This window comes from Calypte anna, chromosome 6, assembly GCF_003957555.1.
Source record: "Calypte anna isolate BGI_N300 chromosome 6, bCalAnn1_v1.p, whole genome shotgun sequence".
In the NCBI taxonomy this organism is placed as follows: Eukaryota; Metazoa; Chordata; class Aves; order Apodiformes; family Trochilidae; genus Calypte; species Calypte anna.
Genome location: NC_044252.1, coordinates 12,699,325 through 12,705,464, shown reverse-complemented (window position 1 = coordinate 12,705,464; position 6,140 = coordinate 12,699,325).

The window sequence follows — 6,140 nt, the reverse complement described above, 5'->3', positions numbered from 1 at the left end:
CTGGCTCCCCCACCCCCCGCACCGTCGCTCCGCCTCAGCCGCCGGCTCTCCTCCCGTATTGTATGTTTCGATGGCGATGGCGGCGGCTCCTCTTGAGGGGGGGTTGGAAGGGGTTTCCTCTTGCTCCTCATACCGCCTCTAGGAGGAGTCACTGCAGTCCGGGCCTGCAACAACCCCCCTATCGCTGCCTCCCTCCCATACATCGCCCCGCTCCTCCTTGACCGGGCCCCAGGGCTGCTGCTGCCGCCGCCTTCCCACAGGCACCCCCTCCCCGCCTCGTCCATCGCTACCCGTCCCCCCTCTCCATCCCTTCGCAAGCTCAGGGCAGAAAGGGCTCCCCTGACCCCGGTCTCCACCAGCCATTGGGCTGGCATTCGGCGGGAGCAGAAAGGAAGCCATCCCGGTTTCCCATTCTTCCCCTGGATGAAGGACTTGGGGAGCGTAGAGGCTTCGAGGCACTCCCAGCACGGGTTCTCCAACATCAGCTCCAGGACAGGTTTTGAGGTGTCCTCCGCCCACCCTGCCCAGTTTTTGTTAGGAACGGAGCCGCCCATCCCCGTATCCCTCAGGCAAGGTTGTCCTGCGCAGCTTGGTACCCCGCGTCTCATCCAAACGCTCCAGCATCCCCAAACGGGCCTAAAACGGCCCTAACAAAGAGTGCTGGCAGCTCTTTGTGTCTTGGTAGCGTTTAAGGCATTCGCAAGCTTTCGAACTCACCCACGAGGGCTGCAAACGTAACTTGTTCTCTAAATGAAAGCTGAGGGGGTTTGTTTATTTTTTTTTCTTCCCCTGCGGATTCAAGAGCTTGAGCTCCACTGTAGGCAATAAGTGATTGTGTTGCTTGTCTCATTATGTCTGTTGGCAGCACCAAAACCATGGTCACAGGCTGATGCAAATGGGTGCAGGGCTTCTTCAAATCGTATCAGATATTTTTACAAGAAAGTGGGTGTAGACCATCGTTTTTGTACAAATATTTATTGCACCTCAATACACCTCTGGTATTTGGGGGCTACAGTTAAGCACTAGAAGATGCAGAGTAGTTCAGGAGGGTAGCTGGGAACAACAGAGCAGAGCAATAAAGAGGCATCCATGCTTTGTGCCTCTTAAAAAAAATTATAAAGATTCACTGGCTTTGTGGGGTTTGTTTTTGACTGCCAAAGTAAACTTTTGTTGTGTTCAGTAGGGGGAAAATCAATGAAGTATTCCTCCAGGTTACAGTAATTGTGGGCTAAGCCATCTCTGGAAGAAAGAAGGCATGAACTGAGAATGTTGGATTTCCTCAACTATGCTGTTGTACTGGGGAAATCATTTCACTAACAGCAACTGTATTTTGACCATCATTAAAATGGAAATAAAGTAACCTCTCCTTTATTTAAGCAAGCCATCCAATCAGTAAAAGGTCTGACACATTTCTGTTCATTAATGCTGTGCAGTCTATTCTCTCCCATTTTTAAAAGCAAGGTCAAAAATCATTGAAATCATTGAAGAAAAACTCACGTACAAGATTGAATTATTTGTCATGTAAGAATAAATCTTTCCTTTGAACTTAGCAATTGAAAACTATATACTAAATTGTAAGTGTATTGAACTGTATCAAGAATATGAAGATTTACAAGTACTAAACCTAAAAATGAAACACAATGTACAAGCCTGTGCTGGGTCTCTATGGTGCCCCCTCAAACCACAACAAACCCGTGAGAGAAAGGAGATACAACTCACACTTCCAGATACAAATAACTGCATCCAACAATCCCAGCAATCATGCACATGATACATAGCTTTGTAGCTAAAAATAGTTTGAGAGGAGACAAGATAAAAGCCACAAATTCTTGAAAACATTCCCAGTTTGTTACAGATTAACATGGAATAGTTTTGTGAAAATAACATGTGTAGGAGGTCTTTAAAGAAAATAAAATCAGGTCTTCCACAGAAGACAAACTCTCAACATTAGGACAGCTCATTCTGTTTACATAAATATTTTTCTTTTCATATAGAACATTTTCCTTACGTTCAGGACATCCCAAGTTGTTGCATCCTTGAGCAAGTCATAGTGCTGCTGGCAGTAGGGCAGGGATAAGAGAAGGAATCTCCCATTTCACATCTGGTTTCTATTACTGCTTACAGATGTCTGAATTTTAATACCAATTTTCCTGCCTGTGTGGTTTTTAATTGTCCCACTATAAAGTACACTTCACCCCTTTTACCTTTTTTTTTCCCTTTTCTTCCTTTCTCCAGTGTATGCAGCTTATCTGTAACCTAAATGTCAAGAACATTATATGTATGTTTAATACTGCTTCACTGATTTCTGGAAGACTCAGAGCTGCTTTTTGCCACAAGAATATGAAATTTTAAAATAGAACAGATCAGAGCAAGGCAGCACTTGAGGAGAGTTACCCCATGTGCCTTCCTCTGCAGGATCTGCACTTAGGGAACTGCCTGGTTTTCCCTGAGCAGCTGAGGCAGACGGGTTTCTCTCCCCAGTATTGAACACAAAGGCTGCAATGGCAAATTGATAAGCAGCTAAAGCACGTGGCTGGGAATTGCCAAGGTGGGGGATATTGTTACAAATTCTGGAATGCAGAAGAGGACTGAAGAAAACTCTGAGATTTCTGGTGATGAGAACCGTAGGTTCCAGCCATTTAGATCTAATTGTTTGGGGCAGAATCCTTACTACCTACCATTCTTCAGTACAAAAGTTGGCAATGCTGGATTGAGAGAGCTTTCCCCAGGCAGCAGGAGCAGAGCCTGCCCTCGCCAGGCTGTGCAGAGCCCATCTGTCTGTTGACTTCCCAGCGCAAATCCAATCTGTTACTTTGTCAAAATGAACAACATCTCTATTGACAGAGCATTCATAGGCTGCTGACTGCCTAACTCTCCAGCTATTGCAAAAACAGCCTGTTTATGGCACTCTCACTTTTAAGCAGAAGCTGTTATATCTCCGACACTGTAATGAATATTTCATGGCTTGGTGCTGACACCGGGAGATAGGGATTTACTCTTGCTCGAGCTGGCAGGCAGCCAGGGTCAGCCTGGCAGTGCACCCCGAGAGCTCTATCCTGTGGGCACACAGAATCCAGGAATTTTATCAAATCAGTGTAAATACTGCCGTGTCATTAGGATAACCTAATACAAGCAAAGTTGTTGTGTTACTATATTACAGCAGTAGATAACAGATGTAATAACCGAGTTCTGCAGATAATCTGTATTTTTGTAATGACTTCCTCCCCGCTCCTGGACCATTTTTTAACCTCTGCATCCTGCTTATGGAGTTAAGCCTGTAGGTTGTGTGAGCTTTTCTTCTTACAGGAATCAGAAAATCTAGATCCTAACTTTGTGGATAATCCTTTTATAGGAGTATTTTTAAAATTAAATCATCTCGTGTTCTTCAGAAGTAAACATTCTTGTGTGTGCCTGATTTTGATGTGGTGTTTAAGGTGGACTGAAGGTTAGGGTTTTTTTCAAAAGTCTCCTCTGCATAGACAGCAACTCATTCTAAAAGTTAAGTGCTGCTTATAAGGTTAAAAAAAAAAAAAAAAAAATAAAAATAAAAAAGAAAGAAAAAATCTAATCCTTGTTAGTTTACCTTAAACACATCAATGCAGATTGCAGAGATCACTGTCTTGACTCAATTATTTCTCAGTCACGTAAGTGAAAATAGTAGTTTCATACAAATATTTGAATATTCATGATTATTCGCTGATTTGTTTTTTCCAAATGGTTTATGAACATATCAGAAATACGGAAGAAAACAACAAGGAAACAAAACCAAGAAGATAACACTGAAAACTACTTAAATTCAGTTGAGAAATACCATAGGGTTCATCTCTGAAACAATACCAGAAATGGGTAAGGTATAGGAAAAAGCAGCTTGGTGATCACCCAAATGGAAAGTTTTCTCTAAAGAATTAGGACACCTGGCTAAGAAAACTCAGGAGAGATATGAGGAAAGGGACAGCTGATTCTCTGGGCTTGCCACCCTGTCTCCAAAGGAATGGAATTTTGATAATAACTAGGAAAAAGCTATTTCAATTTCTGAGTTTAAGGAAAGCTGGATGGAAAAAGTGATACAATTTGTGAGCCACAGACTTGGCCACAGATTAATATGACAATCAAGCACTGCCAATCTAAGAGGCAGAAAAGCCTCCATCTCTATAACACACATTAATTTCTTGAAGCAAACTACTTGCAACAAAATGTTTGTGTTTTTATTATACCACAAGTTTTTAGTGTAGAAAGTGACACATCCCAGCAGGTGGCTGGGGACTTTTGTTGCAATTATATTTTGGCATCTGTGGAACTCCATTTCTCTTTCGGAGGAGCAAAGCTGTAGCTCTGTGTCATTGCACCATTTGATCAGCAAGTCAATCATCTACAGATCACTCCAGGATGCCCTCTTAGCACACTGGCATCTCAAGTATAAAGCTAAATCACATTTCCCACTTCTCACAATTCTGCAAAGGAATATTTTGTAATCATGGCTGTCTGATCAGTTCATTCTGTGCTAGGATTTTGTCACTCTGCAGTTACACTCTGGTATAGTTTGCAGCTGGGACAGAGGATGCCTTTCTCCTCTGGTGACATTTACAAGCACGTTGTCTTCCTGGGTGGGAATATTAAGGTCCAATGTTTTTTTTCAGAGAAACTTCACAGCGTAGGACAGAACTGCTTTGCCTGATTTCAGTAACTTCCTCAGCTTGATTTAAAACAATCTGAATCATTAGAATAAACAAATTACTTTGTTCCTTCTATATACAGAGCCCCCAGGGGGGAAAAATATCTTAAGATGTGATCTACAAATAAATGAAGATGCACTGAAACATGCCAAAGGCACCTTCCCCTTTATTACCATGTGTTGCCAAAACCAAGTCCCCAGGACAGATTCTGCTGTCCCTGCACTATTTGGCAGTCATCTGATCTGTTTTTTTCCCCCCCTACATTAGCAGGGATTCTTAAAAACTGATCAATGCTTTCCTTTAGGTAGGGTCCCTTAGCAAATAGCTGCTGACTTTTGGATTTTGAGGTAGATGTACACTTTCTTATTCATTCTCTCTGTTTTGAGAAAAGACAATACACAAAGCTGATGAGAATAACTTCAGCATGGGCATAACTAGACAGTCAATCTCTTCTTTCTTCTGATCTTGGCTCTGTCTCCTCTGCACTTACTCTCTCAATGTGGATTTGTGTTTTATGGTTGATTAATTGAATGTCTTAAAGAGTGAGCTCCAGCAAGGCTGTTCAGGCAGCAGCAGGAGAGGGCTCAGGCTCTTTTTCTCCCATGCAGATTTCCTGGTGTCCAGCAATACAGCTGAGCTGAGCCTGCTGCCTTTCTCTCTGTTCCCTATCCATCCATCTGTTTTCATGGAACCAGAGAAAACAATATTTTTAAGACTTATGTTCCTACACCAGATCAGTTTTTCAAATTTGCCGCCTAGTTCTGAAGTGACAAGGGCTGAGTGGCCAACAGCAGATGGCACGATTTCTTTAAGATATTATATTAAAAACCATCCCCAAATGGAAGGACAACATGTAAGTGAATTTGTGGTTTATTACTTGCACAAGCTGTCATTTACAAAACACAGAAACTGTGTAAGTAAACAGGAATTTTTATAAAAGGGAGAAGAAAGTATGTACATCGTATGGAACAAATGCAAATTGTACTGGAATACGAATGTCACACAAATTAAAATAGAAACCTCACTAAAACATTGACACAAAGGAGTAAAACTTCAACACAAGGCACAGGGAGTTCACCAGACTCCCACTGGAAAATGGTGGGGTGACACTTAAAATATGGTGTCACGTTTACTATGGCAACAGCCATCCAGCCCAAGACATTTATCACCACCTGCCTGGTTTTTCAGCCCTCCTGGTTTTCCAAAAGTCCATTGCCCAGATTAACTTCCTGCTGTGATCTCTCATCATGGATTGTTCTCATAATGATGTTGTGAATAGGCCAAGGCATTTAAAATAGTAATATACAGCTCTTGCATAGCAATTTTCATCATAATATAAGCCAGCACCTCAGGGTAAGAGGACTATTTTCTTTATCTGATAAATGGGCACTTGATGATTGAATATCTAAATTTTCTATCTTTTTAACAAAAGTTGAAAAGCTTTAAAGTTACAATAATAAAGCAGCA